We start from the raw sequence: 22694 nt of genomic DNA, 5'->3' as shown, positions 1-22694 counted from the left end.
AACATTGTTAAGACACCAAGAGAGGAACAGTGTTGGGGCAGTGTCCTTGAAGTTGCATGTTAATTGTAGGAGGAGAAGGAGAAAGCTGGTAATTTTTCAGGTCAGGAATTGATGCTAATGGCAATGATGCTGCTGTGATTGGTGCTCCAAAGCCCAATCAGAACCTCTTTGGGCCTTTGCCCAGTACAGGTCGGAGGCCATTTGTAAGTCTGGATTGATGGAGACATGAGCCTAATGGGCCTAAACACAGTCACTGGATCAGCCAATGTATCTGTTAGGATGATTTCTGTTGCCGACGACAGAAAACCTGGTCCAAATGGGATCCAGCCCCAAAGGGGATTATTGGTTCTCATAACTGAGCAGCCTAGGCAGAGCGCCATCTCGGGCTCAGATGATGCATCCAGGATTGGATATTTCTTCTTTCGTCCATTCTGCATCGCTCTGTTCCTGGACACCCTCCTACCTGGTGGTCCTACCTGAAGGCTGCCAGCAGCTCTGGGCTCCGTCCTTCCGGATTCACATCCTTCAGGACGCAGTAAGCTACATTGTCTAAGGCTCAAACAGAAGTCTCGCAATGAAATTCTCTTAGTCCTGATTGGCTTGTCCGGGGTCAGTTACTTATCCTTTAGCCAATCATGGTGGGAGGTGGGGATCAAATGCGCAGATTGGCTTAGCCTGGGCCATGTGCTTCACTCATGAAGCCTCTGCTGGTCAGTGATGTTCAGCACAAGGGCTGAGATTGGGCGGGAGTGGTTTCCCTAAACAGAGTCAGGCTGTTGCCCCAATGGGGCTGGTCGTGAGAGCATGGATGGGGCAGGGAGAGAGGGCAGATAAGACTGGAAGCAGGGATACCATTTGGGAAGTTACTGAGGTACAGGCAAGGAATCGCAGCAGCTTAGGTAAGAGGCGAGACAGTGGAGACACGGATGCCTGAAGCATTTTTTTTTTTTTAATGCCGTGTAATTGGTTAATTAAATGGGCTGGATTTTATTGGGAATGCAAACAGAAAGATGGCTTTATTTCTCTTCACGCGTGACTTTCACATTTGTTCTGTTAGGCCAACCCTGAATCATATCCCAGCAGTATCCTATAGCCTTTCCAGGCGTTTCTCAAATAAAAATAGAAATAAGAATAATTAGTTTCAAGTATTCTAAACTCCAGTTTAATATAAACCCAAGTACCATGCTCTCATCTATGTAAAAGCTCTCCTTTCCCTGTAGTTCGAGCTTGGGCTGAGACACCACAGACCAGCAATGGAAAAGGGAAGCCTTGTTTGTTCTCTGTCTCTCTGGGTCCAAACGCCTTCCCTGCTTGCTTTACAACTTCTGGCTCCTTTGGAGTCAGGTGGCAGGGAGAGGGACGAGGAGGAGGCCAAAATGTTCTACTTAGCTGATGTCCTTCATGGTTCTCTGTAGCCTTACAGGCATCCAAGAGCTTTTGTGGGTTCTTGGAGACCCCCTGTGAAGATCTTCAGACATTCCCACAGCATGAGTGATGCCCTCCCTGGCTGGTCCCTTATGATGCCCCCTCAGCCTCTGCCCGAATACATCCTGGGCTATTTATTTATTTATTTATTTGCCCAAATAGATCCACTTTGGGGGGCAGGGCTTTTAATGAAGGCTCTAACCAAGCTATCCCCTCGTCGCACCTCTGTGTCCATTTGGCCCATGAGAAATCATTATGTATCTCTGTGCTGCCCAGCTTGGGAGGAGCGAGCCACTCCTCTGCTGCCCTCTGTCCTCAACCAGGCCAAACTGTGGGGCCTTGTGTCTGATTTTCCCCGGGCTGTCTTCACTGCACCCTTCCAGGGGGCACCCTCTGTGCGTACTCTGGAGTTAGGCAATTAATGCAGCAGATCTGATTGCTAATGAGTGTCTCACACTCTAGTCTGGCACGGCGCAAGGCAGGCCTGTGAAGTGTGCAGCTCAGCAAGCCCGCAGCTGGGGGTCTGAGGTGCCGGGACCCTCTTCTGCCAACCACTCTCATCCCTCTGAGCAGTTCTCTGGCTGCTTCTCTGCTGCTGTGCTCCCCAGTGCTGTGTTTTCTCTAAGAAATGCCTTTTCTCCAGTGAATTCTCTTACATGGGCTGGAAGCAGCAGGTGGTTTCTGAACCAGTTGGACCTCAACTTAGCAATTTCTGCCTAAATAAAGGCTCAGTTTTCCGCCCTGGGGTGTCAGTATAAATCCTGAGGGAACAGGAAAAGCCCCACTTCACGTGGCATTGTGGTAGAGAAACCCTGTCGTCAAATGAAACCTCGCAGGACAGTCCAATGTATAAAGCAGACGGAGAGGGCGACACATGGTGGGTGAGGTGGGGAGCAAGGGCAGGTACAACAGGCTCGCTCCTGGGCATAGCTCGAAAATCACTGTGCCTGGGAAAGCCAGCCGTGGTGCCTGTGGCAAGGGGAGGCTCTCACTCTTTACGGTTCTGCCCGGTTTGCCTTGTTCGTGACTTTTAGGTGAAAACGACAGTTTGTGCAAGTCGTGTGGGAATGAAAATAGTCTTGGTGCTGTCCACTTCCGCTGCAGACGGACCACTGGCCAGGCCGAGATGATGGGCTCCTTTTTAGTGCATAGTTATGCCGGCTCACCTGCGTCCTGGTCTCCTGACACTGACCTAGAAGCTTCCGCACACACCTGCTTTGCGGGTGCCTTTTTTCTGTGAATGAAAAGATCTGCCTCTGAAAATCGCAGCGGCACAACCTGCCGAAATAATTCTGTCACTTTCTTGTGGTCCTGTAGCTTATGCCTTTGTTCCTTGCGGGGAAACCGGCAAGAATTTTCTACAAAGGTTTTTTTCTGTAAAGGTTTCCTTCTTCACACATAGTGCTTTGCAGGTCAGTGCTACTGCATCTGTTTTTCTGGGTGTGGGGCAAACTACCTAATTTCCCTGGGCCTCGGTTTCTCCATCTGTAAAATTGGGCCAAGAATGAAACCTCTGCCCTGGACTGGACGTAATGCGATTGTGTGTGAAACATACGCAGCCCCTGGCACGGGGCCAGCAGCCAGGACATGTCACTGATGGTGCTGCTGTCCTGTCGCTGTAACAAACTACCTTAAACTGGATGGCTTAAAACAAACGAATTTCCTACCGTATTGCTCTGTAGGTCGGATTTCAGAATTGGCTTTGTGGGGCTAAAATCAAGGGGTCAGCAAGGCTGCACTCCTTCTGGAAGTTTTAAGGGAGCACCCTTTCCCTGCCCTCTCCAGCTTCTTGGCTCATGGCCACACCACTCTGACCTTTGCTTTCATCCTCACATCTCCTTCTCTGCCTCTGCCCACCCCCCACCCCCCAATTTATTAGGACCCCTGTGATTATATTGGGTCCATTCAGATAATCCAGATAATCTCTTCATGCCACATCCTTAACTTACATTTGCCATGTCCCTTTGTCACATAAGGTGATATTTTTACAGGTCCCAGGGATTAGGGTGTGGACAGTCTTAGGGAACCATTATTCTGCCTACCACACTGATTATCTTAAAAATTAAGTATCCACAGTGTGCCGGACCCTTTGCTTTGGGCTGGGCATAAACAATGAATAAGATACCATGCTTATACCAAAATAGATAAATGATAATCATGGCAGTCGACACTTACCCTTCACTGTATGCCAGGTGTTATGCTAGGCACCTTAGGGAATTATCTTCAAGTGTCAGCGTAGCATTAAGGGGAAGGTTTTATTCCCATTTTGAGGATAAGGATAATGAAGTTTAGGAAGCTTAAGTACTTTTTCCAAAAGTCACACAGCTAGTGACGCGAGCCCAGGTCTGTCTGATCCTCAGCTCTACAATTAATTACTGGATTATATATTGCCCCTGGAAGGGTAGATGGGTGTGCCTCTGGCTCTTTTCCTAACAGAGGTGGACAAGTAGCTGTAATTCAGGACCCGGGGCAGAGCTCCCACGGGAGGCCAATGCTACATCCCAATCATGGTCCAAAGCTGCAAGTTCATGGCCCTGACTGTCGGGCAGATATGTTGGTTGCCTTCAGGAGAATCTAATAACATGCGTTCATCTTCCCACCGAACTGATCCTTCCCAAGACCATTTATCGCTGTGCTAATGGGGTCCTGCTTCAAGCTGAGGCAGTGTGTGAATAGCAGAGCCCAGTGAAGTTCCTCTCTAGTGATGAATATAGAAACCACCTGGTGATTTTAAAGGGCAAAAAGAAGGTACATTCAAGTGAATCTGAGGGAAGCATTTGAATAGTAAAGGCCACGTTGTTCTTGATCTTTGCCGGAATTTCCTTCAGTGGGAATGGAACTTTTACATGAAGGGCACAAGTAGGGGGACGGTTGGTCTCCAGACTGTGTGGTGTTTTAATGAGGCTGACCCAGCTGCTGGGCGCTAGGATGACCCACAGCAGCTTACCCAGGCAATGTAGGACGGGGAGAAGAGGAAGAAGTTTCCAGAGGGTCTACCCAGGGTGAAGTGTGCAGGTAAGTAAGTGGTGCCTCCCCTGCTCTGAGCAGAAGTGGTAGCAAGGAACTTTCCTGGATTCTTTCCTGCTGAAGGGGCAGGCTGTTTGGGGTAGGGTTTGCATTTCCACATTTTCGTTTTCTCCAGAGACAGCTTCTCTCTCTCAACCCCTTTGCCTACACCCCTGAGCTTCGAAGACATTGCATTAAAAAATTTTTTTTTCAACGTTTTTTATTTATTTTTGGGACAGAGAGAGACAGAGCATGAACGGGGGAGGGGCAGAGAGAGAGGGAGACACAGAATCGGAAACAGGCTCCAGGCTCCGAGCCATCAGCCCAGAGCCCGACACGGGGCTCGAACTCACGGACCGCGAGATCGTGACCTGGCTGAAGTCGGACGCTTAACCGACTGCGCCACCCAGGCGCCCCAGACATTGCATTTTAGACACGTTCACAGATTGGCTAGCAGAAAGATGTTTGTTATATTGGGGCAGATATAGTAAGGGTGTCCATACATTCTGACTCTTTAAGACAGTAATATTTTGAAGTCATTATTTTTTGAAGTAATTATTTTTCAATAATGATGACTGATTAAATGCATCCTATGTGGGATTAAATGTTTGGCTATTTGTAAGACTACGTCTGTAAAATCCACAAATCAGAACAACTCGATGCTGTGGCTGGCTTTCCCTCTTCTTTTCCTCTCTCTCTCTCTCTCTCTCTCTCTCTCCCTCTCTCTTGCTCCTGCTCTTCCCTCCTCCCCCCACCCTTTCTTTCACTATCTATAGAAGGACTTTGGAATAGAAACTGGGCTCAGAACTTGTGATGGAAAGTTGAATAAGTACGAGTCCCTGACTGCCAGGGATTTGTGTCCGGTAAAGGGATTCGTTCATTTTATCCAGCAGATCTTTGTTGAGCATCTGTGATGTAGCAGGCACCCATCTAGGTGCTGAGATGCAGCGATGAACAAAATACACTAAATCTGATACTCCAGATGTCCAGATTCCAGTGGGGATGACACACAGTAAACGAGCAAATAAGTATAGAAGGTGATTTCAGCGGGGCGCCTGAGTGGCTCAGTTGGTTGGGCATTCAACCTCAGCTCAGGTCGTGATCTCATGGCTCATGGGTTCAAGCCTCAAGTCAGGCTTTGTGTGGACAGCTCAGAGCCTGGAGCCTGTTTCAGATTCTGTGTCTCCTTCTTTCTCTGCTCCTCCCCCATTCTCTCTCTCAAAAATAGATAAACATTAAAAGGTTTGCTTTAAAAAAAAAGATGATTTCAGCTCACGATACAGTTTCAGCTGTGAACAAAACAAAGTCAGGCAGGGGGCTGAAGAGTGACTGCAGGGGACTGGCTTTTCTGCAGTGGGGTGGGAGGCTAGGGGGGCCTCTTTGAGGAGGTGACATGGAACAGCGTGCTGAGTGTTGACAAGGAGCTGCCCTGCAAGGATCTGGGCAAACATGTCCCAGCCAGAGGAAACAGCAAATGCCAAGTCCCAGAGGTGGGAGCTAACTTGGAAACACTGGAAAACCAGTGTGGCTGGAGGGTATTTATGGGGAGCTAAGGATGGAGAGGCAGGCAGTGGCCAAAACTGGGAGAACTATGAAAGGGACTTTGGGTGCTCTTTGGAGTGTAATGGGAATCCTCTGGAGGCAAGGGAGTGTAGGGGTCGACTTTACATTTTAGAAAGCAGTCAAGCCGGTTCCTGCTTGGTGAATGGGCTGGCTGGGCCGGATACCCTGGTGCAGCTCTGGTACTTGGACGAGGAGAGGGAGGGACGTGGACCTGGTGGGGGTGGGGAGAAGTGGTGGAAGTCAGTATCCACTTGGAAGACTTGGCTGGATTGGCTGCTGGATTGGCTGACGCAGCCTGGGCAGAGCAGAACCACCATTAACTCTGGACTTTTCGGCTGAGCTCCTGGGGGAAGGAAGGGCAGTGCCACTGAGTTGAGGAATTCTGGGGAAGAGTCACTCTCAGGGTATGCCTACGGGTGAAAACAAGATTCTTCTTTTAAGTCGTGTCCGTGTTAAGTTTGAGAGGCTAATTGGACATCTAAGTGGAGAAATTGGGTAGACTGTTAAATCCACAAGTGCTGGGGAAAAGGTCAGTGCTGGGGATGAAGATGTAGAAATCATCCGTCAGAGGCACAAGGAGCAAAACAAAATGTGGGAGGTGTACTCGTGGCTTTAGAAGGACGTCATTCTTGCTCTAGAAAACGTGGCGATCTAAATTATGTCAACAGTGAGTGTTGCCTGTGCCAAGCACCCTGCTAACTGCTTCACACAGATGTTGTTTGGCGGGGCCCGCGCCTTGGAAAGCAGCCCTGCTGCGCTGTGGAAGATGACCCATCCTGGGACCAGATCGCTGGATTCAGATCCCAGCCCTGCCTCTCGCTGGGGGTGTGTGTGTCCTTGGGCAAGTTAATTTAGTCCTGTGCTTTGTTGGCTCATCTGTAAAAGAGGGTAATACTAGTACCTACTTCACAGAGTTATTGGGATATTTACACGAGTTAATACCTGTGAAGTACCTGGAATAGAGCGTGGTACCCAATAAGCACTCAATACATGATAGTGATTTTATTTATTTTATTTATTTATTTATTTATTTATTTATTTATTTATTTCCGAGTTTTAATTGAAATTCCAGTTAGTTAACATACAGTGTAAGCGTGGTACCCAATAAGCACTCAATACATGATAGTGATTTTATTTATTTATTTATTTATTTATTTATTTCCGAGTTTTAATTGAAATTCCAGTTAGTTAACATACAGTGTAATATTAGCTCCGGTGATTCAGCACTTATATGCAATAGTGGTGTTCATCCCTATAAATGCCTTCCTTAGTACCCATCACCCACTTAACCCCCCCCCCCAGTAACACTCAGTTTGCTCTCTGTAGTTAAGAGTCTGTTTCCGGTTGACCTCTCTCTCTTTCCTCCTATGTTCGTTTGTTTTCTTTCTTAAATTCCACAGGCGAGTGAAATCATACGGTATTTGTGTTTCTCTGACTTACTTCACTTAGCATAATACTCTCTAGCGATTTTAGTGTTAGTATTTCTTGTGGTTGCTCTGTGTGGTGCATTTCAACAGATGAAAGAATAAGGTGTGTTATAATTAGAGTATTGTTTTGGAGTCTTGTTTTGACCTGTTTATTAGTCAGTGTATAGTGTGCTTGGGTTGTCTTCCAGGTTTGTGCCATGATTCCATTTTATGAACAAGCCCTCTACTGCAATATGTATTAAAATCTGTTTCTGTTCCTGTTGCTGTATAACGAACCACCCCAACTTACTGACATAAAGCAAGTATTTGATTATACTCGTAGATTCTGCGTTTAGGAAATCAGGCAGAGCTCATTAGGGATGGCTTATCTCTGCTCCACGAAGTCTGGGGTGGGGGGCTCACTTGGGAAGGCTGTGGGGATTGATGGCGTGTGGGGAGCAGTGGAATCAACTAGGGCCGTCTTCACTCATGTGATGGTAGTTGGTGCTGACTCTCCGCTGGGGTCTTAGCTTGGCCGTTGGCTAGAGCACCAACAAAGGGCCATGCCGTGTGGCCTCTCCTTGGGGCCTGGTTTGGGCTTCCTCACAGCATGGCAGCTGGGTTCTCAGAGTGAGTGTCCCGAGAGAACCAGGAAGAAGCAGTGTGGTCTTTTATGAAAGTTTCGGAGGCCACACAGTGCCACTTCTGCCTTAGTCACAAGCCTGTCCAGATTCAAGGCGATGGGGCATAGATTCCATCTCATGAGAGGAATATCAGAACATGCAGGACAGGAGATGTTGTGGCCAGTTTTGGAAAAATACAGTCTGTCTTGAGGCTTAACCAGGAGGCCAATTATGAGGCCAGTTGGCTTAAAGAATCCAGCGTACTTCTAAATTTTGGATGTGCTCTGAAGTGAGGGTCTCATTTATTTATTAAAGGACTTGATTGCTCTTGGCCTTTGTTGTACTGGAATGTTGGTTTGTTAGAACCGGTAAGCTCTCATTCACTTAAGAAACCCCGATGGAGGGGGGCGCCTGGGTGGCGCAGTCGGTTAAGCGTCCGACTTCAGCCAGGTCACGATCTCGCGGTCCGTGAGTTCGAGCCCCGCGTCAGGCTCTGGGCTGATGGCTCGGAGCCTGGAGCCTGTTTCCGATTCTGTGTCTCCCTCTCTCTCTGCCCCTCCCCCGTTCATGCTCTGTCTCTCTCTGTCCCAAAAATAAATAAAAAATGTTGAAAAAAAAAAATTAAAAAAAAAAAAAAGAAACCCCGATGGAATACTGACTCTGTGCAAGACCCTTACTGCTGTCGGGGCAAACCAACATACCACAAGGTGAATATGAATTACAGTTGGCTTTCAGTTAACTGGTCTCTGGAGAGGAAGAAAGCCAGTGACAATCCCTAATGATAGTTACAATAAAACTAGTCAAAACAAGACACAAAATGCATTTAATGCAAACGTATTCAGTTAGCATTGTAGTCAACGTTCAGGAACACATTTCCCATTGTACAGACCTTATCTAATGCATTAATTATTATCACAACTAGCAATTCTTAAATACTGCATCCATTCAATATAGTAAGGCCCCGAAGAGTATGATACCATTTAATTTGCAGTGTAACCCCCTGAGGCAGTTTCCTTTTTCTAGAGAACAGAGAGTAGTGGAGAGGGTAAGTGACACAAGCTGGCATTTGTACCCAGACCTTCTGCTCCCACAACGCATGCTGAAGGTGACAGGACAGGTTCGTAGAAAGCTGGGACTAGAGCCCACATTCTGGATATTCCCTTTGGTGCTTTTGCTTCCAGATTCATGGTTTCCATGCATGTTCCATGAAGTCTCTGGGGTCCTAAGGAGGTCTTGGGACTGAGTGTAGAGATTGAGAGGGAGGTAAAGCTCATATGACTTTGGGCCCTTGTCAAAATTCCAGCCATTACAGCTTGCTTTGAGATTATATTATATTGTTTTATACCATACTATACTACACTATACCATCCTATATAAAACACAATGTACTATAAAATAATATAACATTTATATGTATTTAATATTTAACATATTATGCTTACACTACATAATATAATATACAGTATTCAATATCCAAGAGCATGTGGGGTAGGTGAGAGGTATTCAGGCTTTTAGAACAAAATCCTCCCTTCAAAATTTCTTTTAATGGTCATTTATTTTTGAGAGAGAGACAGAGTGTGAGTGGGGGAGGGGCGCAGAGAGAGAGAGAGAGAGAGAGAGAGAGAGAGACAAAGAATCTGAAGAAGGCTCCAGGCTCCAAGCTGTCAGCACAGAGCCCGACGAGGGGCTCGAACCCATGAACCACAAGATCATGACCTGAGCCGAAGTCAGACACTCAACTGACTGAGCCACCCAGGCGCCCCTAAAATCCTGCCTTCAAATGGAATTTTACATCTCTATCTGTGTCTGTATTGTTTCTACCTAAAGTTTGAATTTCATTCAGTTCAATTGAATTTCCACTCAAAATTCAAACTTTCGGAACAAAACCTTTTCATTTGAAGGAAGTTCAGTTTGATTCAGATCTTACCTTTGTAAGGTTTACCTGAAGCCTTTCCTTCAAATGAAAGTTTGCATTTATAGGTATAATTTCCACTTAAAGTTTGAATTTTATTCAGTTCAATTGAATTTCTCCTTAAAATTCAGACTTTTAGAACACAGCCTTTCCTTGAAATGGAAGGGTTTCGTTTGAAAAGTTTGAACATCTCTGGTCTGTTCCACATCTTGTCTATTTTTAGTGCACAGATCTGGTCCGTAAGTGGTACCACAGTTATCCTAATTCCAGCCTCAAGATCTCAGTCACTAGCTAAAGTCTTCTCTGCTGGCAAGAGGTGCGTTAGCATCTGCTATGGAAAATAACCTTTAAAGTGCCCCTGCAAGCACAAATCCATAAAACTGAAAGTCATAGGAAAGGGAGAGAGGGTTTATCCAATTTTTAAAAGACTTTTGAAAGTGTGATTTAGATCTTATGTCTGTTGGGTTATCCTGACTGATTTAGTATGTAAATAGGTCCCAGAAAGAGTGTTCTTACCGTGATCTTTGTTTTCAGTTTACTTTTTCATATCAAGTTTTCTTGACGGAAAGTGACTAAAAAACCTTAACGCGTGATAATCACCTTCTTTAGCAGACTGCAGAGTTGGATAGAAGTATCCAGCAATTGTTTGCTTGTGATGAAGGAAATGTGAATTTTCTGGCACAAGAACATTTTTTTTGGCTCATGTCCAAATTGTAGGGTGATTACAAACTTGACAGAGCTTAAGTAGGCCTTAAGACGTAGGGCTGTCATGTACGGCTGTGCAGGTTGTGTATTGCACAACTGTGAATGGCATTTCCTGGAGTTGTGCAATGTGGCAGTCCTGTCAGGAGGTCATGGATTCCAGCCTCTGTTGATCCTGAAGCATGAGAGGGCTTGATGGCAGGCTTCAAGGTAGTAAGAATAAGAAGATCCTGGGGGCCTGCGTGGCTCAGTCGGTTAAGCGTCCAATTTTGTCTCAGGTCATGATCTTGAGGTTCGTGGGTTCGAGCCCCACATCAGGCTCTCTGCTGTCAGTGCGGAGCCTGCTTGGGATCCTCTGTCTCCCGCTCTCTCTGCCCCTCTCCTGCTATCTCTCTCTCTCAAAAACAAATAAACATAAAATTTGAAAAGCAGCTATCATGTGCTGTGATTTACAAAGGAGTGCCTCTCTGTACCTTCAGTGTTCTCAGTTTAGGGCATTTCTGGCAAGTGCCTAGGAATAAAAAAGGAGTTGGTTTGAGATACTGTGCAGCTGTACTTAAGTGGAAGATCCTGCCGAGAGATGAAGTTCACCTTTGTGCTGGTGACTGAATGGCGGCTGCTTGCTCATTTGTTTTGGGGTGTGCCCACAAAGTAGGTGTCTCCCATGCCTCAGCTTTTGCTCTCTGTTCCTAGTGGGTGAAATCCAGTCCTGAACACCAAGGAATGAGGTTTGGGATTATGGCAGGATTTATTAGTACCAAATCGAGAAACTCAAGTTAAATTCTAGAATGAATACAGAATCGAGGGCCAAGGTGCTCTTTCAGAAAATTTCTTGTAACTGAGCATGAGGGCATTAGGGGGTCTTGAGGGAGCATGGGTTTTAGGTGCACACGGGGTGCCTGGGTGGCTCAGTAGGTTAAGCATCCGACTCCTGATTTCGGCTCAGGTCATGATTTCACAGAATCTCCCTCTCCCTCTCTCTCAGCCCCTCCCCTGCTTGTGTGCTCACTCTCTTTCTGTCAAAATAAATAAATAAGCATCTTAAAAAAAGGCTTAAAAATGAAAAGAATTAGATGGACACCAGGCTTGTATCCTGGGTCACTGCCTGCCTTGGACAAGGTGCTTATATCACCCTCTAGCTGAGGGTGTTACAGGATTAGCTGATATTTAGGATGCCCTTTAGGTAAAAAAAAAATTATATTACTGATTTGTGGTGTAATTTGGTATAATTATACAATAAACCTCTTCCTTGGCTTCATATATTCAGAGCATTTATTGAAAGCCTACCACGTTCAGGTGCCATGTGCTAGGTACTGGGTGTGTAAAAGCAAACCAAATAAGCAAGGTCTCTGCCCTCGGAGTTGATAGTCTCCCCCCAGGTGCTGACCTGGGCTGGTGGCGGGGGAGGCAGAAGGAGGGCCAGAGGTGGTTTCTTGGTCTCCTTGGAGGTAGAAATGACAGAACTCTAGGAGAGCAGGAGGAACAGGGAGGCTGAAGTGAGGTCGCCTCTTAGGATCTGGCCATTTGGCTTGAGCAAACTGGGTGGATGTTAATACCATCCTGGGAGAGGAGCCTTCTTTTTTGACTGGTTGGTGATGGAGTGCAATTTGGACAAACTAAGTGTGAGATGCAATTGAGATATGCCAGTGACTTGCATATATGAGGCTGGAAGTCAGAGCACAGGTTTTCAGGAGCTGAAGTTTATTCTTAGAAGAAAGGGTCCCACAGTCCCCCTGCCCCCACAGTCCAGGACAGTCTTCCCAAGAGGCCTTCTCCTTGCAAATGCTTTTCTCTCTTTTCTGACCCCCGCTTCTATCAATGCGCATTGCAATGCCACTGTTTGGGTGAAGGGCTCCCGCAGCTACTGAATCAAGGCCTGGGCCTTGGCCTTGAGCGTTCCAAAGCCCACGCTCTCTTGGAATATACACAGAGCTAGGTTGGCCCCTCGAGTGGTGGCTACACGGCCCTCTGTGTAGTCCATGAGGATGAATTTGAGATTGTCTTCATTAAATATGTGGTTTCTGTTCCAGTTGTAAGTGGCCCAGATTTTATGGTGATGGCCGTGGTGACCCAGGTATCAGCATCCCTGTAACCCGAGCAGCCACCCAGAGTTGCCTCGTTCTTCTGGACACCTCCAGTGCTGGCTTGGCTTATCACCTATGACGCAGCATGCCTGCGACTCTTGTGACTTTGGCGCACTGATCCCTGAGTTGCCTCCTGCTGGCCTCTGCCTGCTGCTTCCCTAGGCATAAAGATCTGGGAGTCATCGGCAAGTGGGTGGCATTTAAAACCTTGGCCCCGAAAGAGATCAGTCATGGGGAGGATACAGAGAAGAAAGGGTGCAGGGATGAGCCCTGTGAAAGTCCATTATTTACACATTTTTAGGAAGAGGAGCCTGTAGAGTGGATTTAAAAAGACCTCACCAGACAGAATGGAGGCGCACCTTGAGAATGGGGTGTCAAGAGGCCAGAAGTGGGAGCATTTTAAGGAGCAAGGCCTTGTGTGTGGAGTTCTGTGGGAGGCCAAGTCAAATGAGGCCACGGTGTTGTGACCTGGATCTGGCAGGGTGGAGGGGGTGGGGGTCCTGTGAAGAGCTAGGGTGCTAGGGGTGGGAGCCTGCTTGTTTTTATACGGCTTTATGATTGGTATCACCCAGTGTAGTACTTACCTACATTTTTGGTTGGTTGTGTTGGGTGGTTGATGGTTGTGTTCCTTTTGTCCCTCTGACTTAGGGTTGCCAGATAAAGTGCAGGACACTCTGTTAAATTTGAATTTCAGAAGAATAATTTTTTCGAGTATAAGTATATCCCAGAGATTGCATGGGACATACTTACCCTAAAAATTTTTTTTATCTGAAATTCAAAGTTAACTGGGTGCCCTGAGTTTTTATTTGCTGAACCTTCCAGCGTGCGTTGAGTTGTACGCTTTAAAATGGCTACAACAGTGAATTTTATGTGATGTGAGTTTTAGCACGCTCTCAAATCTGGCAACCCTATCCTAACTAGACGGTCATATAGAAACTACCATATGGTCTGCTTCTGGGTTGAGTCTCCAGGACCAGTAAGAAATGCCAGCCTCCAAGGACCTTTCTTTCTGATGATAGCTCCTGCTTCCATGAAGTTCCCTTAGAGCACCTCACAGAATGCTGAGCACATAGTAGGCACTCATCCAACAATGCAAACTGCATTCTGTGCTGTGGTGAATGTTAGCTGTTAGTGGAAAAGCATGGAAGGACACTACCCTGATACCTGTGAACTACTTTGAGAAGGTCATGAAATGGGCCTCGCGGGGAAGTTTTCAGTGAATTAAGTGCTGTGGCACTTTTGGCTGTGTTGGAGGAACCGAGTGCTATCTCCATGACATATCTGATTCAGCCCTGTGGCTGTGAAGCAAATGCTTTGCTGAATTCAGCACCTCCCAGTAATAGCAGCTTAAATGCAACTGGCATCCGAGGGGCCATTAAGCCTCTTGAAATGGCAGGGAACTCTTGGAAATGCCCATGAATTCCAAGATAGCTGGGTTGTGTCACTTGTGCTTTTAGTTCATTATGACACTTTCTATGCCCTGTTCCTCCTCCTTTCTATGAAGTAGAAGACTCCTAACCGAAAGACTGTATTTCAAATGATCCCTTTAGAGGCAACTTCAAAGCAATTAAGTACGGGTTGAATCCAAGGTGTGTGAAGCATTACCTATCAGCTAGGATTTAAAAAAATTTTTTTTTTTTTTGTTTAATGTTCATTTATTTTTAAGAGAGAGAGAGACAGAGTGTGAGCAGGGGAGGGGCAGAGAGAGAGGGAGTCACAGAATCCAAAGCAGTTTCCCGGTTCTGAGCTGTCAGCCCAGAGCCGGACGAGGGGCTCAAACCCGCTCATGTGAGATAATGACCTGAGCTGAAGTCTGACACTTAGCCAACTGAGACACCTAGGCACCCCTCAGCTAGGATTTTCTCTGAAGGTTATATTCCTTGGTTAAAAGCTGAGAACCCAAAGGTTAGGTTTAACTATCAATGAAAAGAATTTTTTTTTTCTCTTGTGGTTTTTTTTTTCCCCCTGGGCTTCACCATTTACAAGGGCTTTGCATCCCTACTTAACATTTGTTTACCTGGCAAGCTGAATGGAGCACATTTATTTTGCACTAGTTTATTGAGCCGTACTATGGGCCAATATTCGCTAATTTGTATTTTGTTGTAGGTTCTTGAACCGTGTCCTATGGTCCTTATAACCGGGTGGTTCCTTGAAAGGAAATATGGTTTTGGTGATTGCTTCATTGCTACTAACCCATCACATAGAGAGGTTGCCTGGGTAACAGGTGTGGGTCTAAGGATCTATGAGAAGGTGGTAACATGGAAGAGGAATTTAACTTTTGTAAATGATGCCAAGGCAAACTTCTGTGCACCCTGCTTTATGAGCTCTTTCTTGGGGGGCAGTTTAGGGACCAGCAGAGCAGATGCCAGATTTCCTCTTGAACCCTGCAGGGATCCGTTGGCTGTCTGAGATTTCGGGTGCCTTCTCTTGATCCTCGAGTGCTGGGCCTTTTCTGAATGACATGGGAGTGGAGGTGAAGGTTGCCCCTCCCAATGCATCCATCTTTTTACCTGGCGAGCTCCTGGACACCAGGGTTCTGCTCTGTCACCGTTTGTCTGCTGGTTCCTGAAGCACGAGACACTTGGCCAACATTTCTTGAATCCCTTTCATGAACATGAATTGAGCTCTTATTATATGCTGTGCACTGGGATTGGGATATGGAAGATTTAGAGGCAAAGGGTCCGGCGCAGGGGGCACCTAGAGGGATTTACCCTCTAGCAGGAGGGATTATTACTGAGAAAGGACTGCAGACGTTTGGGGGTTGGCGTGCCATGTCGGTTTGGCTAGAAGGTCCAGCTTACATTCAGCATCGTCCTGGTTGGAAAATTCCCCTGGAGCCTGGGTCAGCCTTCGGATCCCCTCGGCAGCAGGGATCCCTGGCTTCATTAGACCCCCAGCTTAGGTGTGCTGGTTTATTGAAGAACCCCCTCCCTGTCTTTTTAGATCTGCTTCCCTAGTTTCTCAGTAAGTCCTTTGATTCCTTGAAGACTTCACTAATGAGAGCTATTAATAGTATTTGCAAACACTTCTCCGTCTTCAGAGAAATGAACTGCTACGTTTGCTACACCACTGTCTCCCCAGCCTCGTGAGGAACAACGTGGGCATTCTTTTCCCCTTTAGGCTTTCTCCCTTCCTCCCTCCTGCACTCACTCCCAGCCTCCGATGGCTGCATTTACGGCGAATCACGGAAATGTTGCTGATGTCAGCAGCACCGATACTGCATTAGAGGAGCCACTCCAGGGGGGAATTATCCAGAGGGTGATGCTAAGAGGCAAAGCCATTTTGCAGGGTGTTTTGTGGAAACCGTTTCTCCCTTGCATGGATCTCGTTCATTGCTGCGACTTAGGAGGCACAGTGAAGGGAGAGCCATCTGAAAATGTTTTCCCCATCCCATTTTTTTTTTTTTTTTTTCTGTAGGAGGTTTTAGTGACTCCCAAGCAAGCCGGGGGCACTGGGCGGCTGCACTGGAAATGCAGGCGGCTGAGCTGCTTGCAAAGCACAATGTACTGGGGCGTTGGGACTCCCGTCTCAGTGACCCTGCGACAAGGGCAAAGCGAGGGCACAGCTCATCCTACATAAACAGTTTGTTCTTAGAAAAATATAAATATAAACCAAAGCCCATGCTAGCTGTCCACGGAACGTGCCGTTCAAATGCTTTCCCCAGAAAATCCTTTTGTAAAGTAGAGAGCTGTCTTGCAGGGGATTGTTAGATACAATTTCAGGTTTATGTACAGGAAGATACACCTCATTTCTTCATGACGTTTGTCCTGACAGCTGTCTCTGAGCAGGGAGACAGGGAAGCTTCCTGGCTGGCACCGAGAGCCAGCTTGGGAAGGAAACCAGGGGGTTTCGAGTGGCAGCAATCCCCGAGGCTGTTCAATTTCCCAGCGACGTCCAGCAGCCTGGATCTGGTCTCCGAGCAGAGAGAAGGAGTAACAAAGAAGGGGGTGGCTCCAGCTCCAGGTGGCTCCAGGAAGGGACGGAAGGAAAGGGAGTTGAGTCTATTAGCTGGAGAGTGAAGTGTTGAACTTGGCATCTAAGCTGGGCAGGGAAGGAAGAAAACACGGGACGGGCGGGGGGCACGCTAGACGGTGAGAGGTAGAGGTGGGACGTGTTATGGGGGTAATTATGTGGAGAGAGCCGGGTGGATAGGATGCTCAGGTCAGAAGTGGGTGTCTTTACCGGAGTATCTCTGGAGCAGGGACATTTCTTGTGAGGACGGCGTTCGGGATGTGGCCATAGGAGGAGGCCGTCATAGTGGAAACCATCGGTGCTCCGCCAGCTCTTCCAGATCCGTCTTCCCTGCCCTGTGCACCCCTCCTCCAGAGTCTGTGCACTTCTCCCCTTGTAGCTTGTCCCTACAAAGAGTCCCTTTTCAGGAGATTTTTTTCTTGGTCTACTGGTGCCTCTGGCCAGGATGCTCCTGGGCATTTTTGTCCCATTTCTGTAGCCACGACTGGCTGGGTAAGAGAAGGCAAGCCTAGCTCCCTGGCCTCCAAGTGGGACAAACTTGGAGAAGTAATTGACGCTTCAGGGTTCCTCTGGGCTCAGGGGACAGGGCTTCACCTGGAGTCACACTCTTGCATGGTTTCTCGCCCTTCCCTTCTCTGCCCTTATGGCCTTTTCCTGGAAGTGCTTCCTAAACAGATTGCTTACAAACCAGTCTTCATCTCGGGATCGGCTTCTGGAGGAATCTGGCTGAAGTGGATTAGAGATGATGGTCATGGTGATGAAATGAGGGAATTGGGAGGTGTGGGTATTGGAAAGATTGTCTGTGGAACAACTGAAATAACTCAGGAGGAAAGCAGGACCTGGACGGAAGCTTCAGGGAATCAAGGAGAGAAGTTGGCTGTACCACAGCCAGCCACAAGAAGAGGAGGAAGTGAAGGAACCAGAGGGTTTGGGTCTCAAAGGAACAGGGATTTGGACACAAGAGTGTGGAGTGTTATATTTCCGGGACAGTGTGGCCCTGACATTGTGGGTGAGGGAGATTGGCCAACCTCTACCTGAATGCCACAGTCGGAGGACAGGGTCTTCCGGGGAAGCCCAGGTGTCAGTGAGGAAGGTGGAGGAAGGTTCCCTGAAGATGCTGAGGAAGTAGGGGAGGTCTTCAGTCCTGGTGGCCCTCAGGTGTCTTTGGAAAGGTTTGGGATGGAGGAGGGAAGTTTGGATCAGAGCAGACGAAGCAGAGAGTAGAAGAGGGATTAAAGCTACATTGAGGGGAATCAAAGCTACAGGGAGGCTTACATCCACTGGCTTACTTGGCCGTTGCTCTTTTCAAAAGAATTGGGTTCTTCAGCCTCCTGGTAGATGGTGGTTTAGCAGCCTGGACAAAGTATGGAGCTTGCGATGTGCTCCTGGCACATAGTTGGCATGCATTTGTTGTAAGTGAGTAAATGACACATCAAGTTTCTAAACGCCCCTCCCCTTTCATCCCCGTAAAACATTCGTGTACTTACCACCTCTGTATTTTATGCTCTGATAAATTTGGAATTTCTCAAAGTACCTCCGGCTACTTCCATCACCACCATTGTGTGGGATGCAGTGAACAGGTTTCCCAAGGAAAGGGAGTTAGGCATGGGGTTATGGACTTAAGTCATAGGACCTTTCTACCTAATGGGTTAAGACATATTTTTCAGTTTTGCTTTCTACTGTGGATCTAGAAAAAAGAATTGCTTGGGTTGGTACAACTACTTGTGACCTACGTGCTTGAGACAGCCAACACCCAAGGGAGTTTGCTGGGGTCAGAGGGCAGCATGTGGAGGGTGAGGCAGGGCTGGGGAAGTAAGACAGGCCTGAGCACGTGGAACATTGGAGGCCACGTAAACAGCTGTGGGAGTCATTGTGCGGTTTTAAGCAGGAGCGGGACTGGAATTTTGGAAGGACCCCCTGGCTCCAGCCTGATTGGGAAGAGTCCCCTTCATGGAGCCCAGTGAGGAGAGGTAATTGCTGTTGACAAAACACCCGGGAAAGGCAAACCTCTAGGGTAAAGGAGATATTTTGGGAACCGCAGCAGCTGACATTCTTTTTAATCCGAAAGGTAGGGGAAAAATAATCTTTTTTTTTTTAAAAAGTGCTTTAGTTAATTTAAATTATGGAGGAAAAAACTTAGAGCAAGAGACAAAATATGTTCTTCATGAAGCATTTTGGACCTAGACAACAGAACCCCATCTGGGGCCGCGTGCCTTTAGGCCTTGACCAAATGAGTCAAGACAAATGGGTCCATCTCACCAGCATGGTGGAGTGTGGGGCCTGTTGGAAAACTACAAGGTAGGGAGCCCCAGATCTCGAAGGAGGAACCGGGCAGTGGGAAGTGCCAGGGCTGTCGTGGCCAGCTCGCATGGGCAAGGAGGAGCTCTGGTCCTGGGCTCTTCCTCGTCTTCCTTAGGAATTGAACAAATCATGAAGAGCTTTCCTTGGACTGTTTATTGTCTGAGACCACCTCGACTCTGGATGTCTGTCTGTGGGGGGCGGAAAATACTATAGTACTAGGACTGCTCATACTACCAGATCAATGAATTCTGCAGTCGGATTTTCTGTTGGGCAAGTGTGTGACATTGACCTCATAAATGTTGGTGCAAGGCGAATTTATGGATGGAGGCGTGAATGAATCCAGGAATGGAACAAATTAGAAGTAGGAGGATCTCAGCTGTCAGCAGTGTGCTGAGCTCCACACTGAGACACAGAGCGGAAAGGAAGGACATCTGATTATACTGGGGGTGGGCAGTCGGGGAGAACTTCCTGGAGGTGGTGGCACACGAAGTGAATTTTGAAGTAGGAGGCGATGTCGGCCAGATAAAGAGTGGGGAGGAGAAAGGTATCGGGAAGCAAGATGGCCCAGAGGGCGGCATTAGCAGGGCTCAGGACACAGGGGTCGGGTGCTGCTGGGTTTGGCTGGGGCGAAGGTTGCCTGTGGGGGCGTGGCAGCGGGTGAGGCTGGGGAGACCGGCAGGCACCAGGTCCTGGAAGGAGCCTGCGCTTTTTTTATTCTTTTCCCCCACCCTCCCCGCCCTCCCACCCCCCTCAACTCTCAGTTTGTTCTCAGTTTTTAAGAGTCTCTTATGTTTTGGGAGCCTGTGCTTTATTTGCATCACTATGGTGTCTTCAGAGGGCCTGAAATATGAGGTCCAAGTGTTCAGAGTTGCACCCGGGAGAGCGCCATCTGGCTGCCATGTGGAGGATGGATTTGAGGGGACAGGACCGGAGGCTTTCTAAGTGATTCCGGTGAGAGAAGACAGAGCCTTGCCCTAAAGAGAGAGGTGAGGACAGATGTGAGTCAAGGTGGCAACATGTTCTCGGCTCCCTCCTCCCTCCCCTCCCCTTTCTTTCAGCCTGGTTTCCTCTAGTCTTGGCTCTCTGTCTCTAAAGGTCCTCAGAAATTTCCCCATGCCTTTTTCTTCCATCTGGAAAGAAAGCTTGGGTGTTTCGAGAGGGCTAGGAGAGAGAAATAATTAAACCCAAAGGGAGAGCCTTTGCTTTGGTGGCATTTGGGGCACAGGGCTTGCTCATTTAGTGTGTGTAGACGGAGAGTCGCTGCGTTCTTACCAGGACCAGCTTGACCAGCTTTAAGGCACAGCCATCAGATGGAAGCTGGGAGAACGAGGTTTGGCTGTTGGGACGTCTGGAGTCAGAGCAAACATGCACATCCTGTCTGCTCTTCTTTTTTTTTTTTAATTTTTTTTTTCAACGTTTTTTATTTATTTTTGGGACAGAGAGAGACAGAGCATGAACGGGGGAGGGGCAGAGAGAGAGGGAGACACAGAATCGGAAACAGGCTCCAGGCTCCGAGCCATCAGCCCAGAGCCTGACGCGGGGCTCGAACTCACGGACCGCGAGATCGTGACCTGGCTGAAGTCGGACGCTTAACCGACTGCGCCACCCAGGCGCCCCCCTGTCTGCTCTTCTTAGAGGATGGCAGAGGTGAAAGCAGCCTCTGGGACAACTGCAGGCATGTGGGGCTCCCCATCACCCCTTCCCTCTTCCTGACACCCACCCTGTGCACTACCCCCAGGGAAGCCTTTTGAGGATTCCAGACTGAGCTTCCACCTGGAGCTCTCGGGAAGCTCCGAGCTGTCCATGCAGGTGGCCCTGGACCGATTCCAGACCTGGGAGGGCTGGGGGGGGGGAGGGCAGGAGTTCTTTGCTTCTCGCCAGTGTGTTGCAATCACTTGTACTTTGCCTGGGTCAATAGGCAGAGTCACGTGACTGCATGACAGCGGACCTCTGAGATGGCCGCGTTCCACGTTTCCAAGAAACCCTGAATCCCGGGGATGTCATTTGTTTCGAGCGGCCCGGAGGAGCGGAAGGCATCCGGGGTTAGGTGTGTGAAGACAGATCCAAGGATGCCACTGCTTGGGACAGGCTGGTCAGGGTCACCTGTCAGTGCCTCACCTGTCAAGAGGGGTAGATAATGACAACTGTTCTCCACAGGAGGTTTTGTGACGACGAACTAGGTTCACGCGTGGGTGAGACCCTCGTCAATTTTCCCACTGACTCTGAAGGCAGGGACGTATCTTACTCATTTCTGTGTCCTCAGGACCCAGCACAGTGCCCGGCTGACTCAAATGTTTGTTGACTGAGTGCAAGAATGGGTGATGCGGTAAGTATAGGGCCTGGGAAAGCCTGAAAACTTTAAAACTACTAACAACTCGTTCAACTAAGAAGGAGCAGATTTGCACGCGTGCTCCCATATCTACCCGTGTTTCGGTAAAAGCAGAATGGGCAGATGTTTATGAGGAAACCTTTTATCTTGTACTTTTCTTTTTTAAATGTTTATTTATTTTGAGAAAGAGAGAGAGTGAGAGTGGGGGAGGGGCAGAGAGAGAGAATCCCAAGCAGGCCCTGCGCTAACAGCACAGAGCCCGACGCAGGGCTTGATCTCATGAATCATGAGATCGTGATCTGAGCCGAAATCAAGAGTCAGGGCTTAACTGACTGAGCCACCCAGGTGCCCCCGTGAGGAAACATTTTAAAAGGAAAATTAACTTACGGTATTATCTTCCAGGCTTTGCCTTCTCATCAATTCTTGGCAGTGTGTTTTGCTGCCAGATACTTTTCTGTGGGAGTCGTGAAGAATGATAGATCATTACTTTATATGACCCATCCGTTATTGATACGTTTTAGATAAAAGGGCCCTTTCCACCAAGGGAATTTCTTTGGTTCCTATTTTTCTGTTTCCTATGCTCCAGAAGAGGACTGACTTGGAAATCACGTTATTCTCATTTTAATCCCACCAGCCCCCCAACCCTCCAACTGAGTCCTTATCATCCACCTTTCGCAGATAAGGAAACAGAGAAACTAAATGGCGGTCTCAGGGTCACCCAGCCACTGATAGATTTGGGACTGAAGTTCTGGTTTTTACTCCTGGTGATTTGGAAACTCAGGATTGGTGGATTCTATTCAGACTCTGCTCCCAGAGACTGTCCCTTAGCAGAGTGGCATCAGGAACTGGTCTGAAAAAGACCTTTGTCAAGCCCAATTCTGCTCAGCCTCAGGGATGCTAGAAGCCCCGGAAACATCCATGATGCAAGTCCGTGAATGAGTCCCAGCTGCAGATGACCCCCCGAGCTCAAGGCCGTCATTAGGCTTCCTCCTAATGGTTATCACCTGTCAGTGTGGAGGATGTCCCCTAAGTGGGTTGTCAACCCCTGGAGCTGGGAGGGACTGTGACTACCACAGCACAGCGCCTCGTGCTCATTTGGCATTACACAAATGCTTGTTACTGAGGGTGGTGGTGACTGATGGGGCTTTTGTTTATGGTTTGAAGGAATCAGCAACAACAACAACAACAACAACAACAACAACAACAGAAAACAAACAATTGCTCTATGCCAGGCACTATGCCGAGAAATGGAGATCCAGCCATTAAAAGACAAGCTTTCAGACTCCAAGGAGTTTGTAGGCTCGTCGGGCGAGGGGCACACCAGGTGGGCCTGGAGAGTCCGGGATGACTTCACAGGGGAGGCGGCTTGGA

General features: G+C 48.0%; 1 protein-coding gene across 3 annotated transcripts in view; it reads left to right on the top strand.

Moving 5' to 3' along the window:
• KCNK10 (potassium two pore domain channel subfamily K member 10) overlaps nt 1–22694 on the top strand; it is a 133368-nt gene that overhangs the window by 33360 nt on the left and 77314 nt on the right. The window contains exon 1 of one of the 3 annotated variants that reach the window (XM_058739937.1): nt 20624–21320. The exons of the other annotated variants lie outside the window; for them this stretch is intronic. The gene's annotated coding sequence lies outside the window, so the exon portion shown is untranslated. Of the gene's footprint in view, nt 1–20623; nt 21321–22694 lie in introns of those variants that run through there. 3 annotated transcript variants of the gene reach the window in all.

Source organism: Neofelis nebulosa, chromosome 7, assembly GCF_028018385.1.
Source record: "Neofelis nebulosa isolate mNeoNeb1 chromosome 7, mNeoNeb1.pri, whole genome shotgun sequence".
NCBI classification, from domain to species: domain Eukaryota; kingdom Metazoa; phylum Chordata; class Mammalia; order Carnivora; family Felidae; genus Neofelis; species Neofelis nebulosa.
The sequence above is the reverse complement of the archived record's forward strand: the minus strand, read 5'-3'. Positions and strand labels throughout refer to the sequence as shown.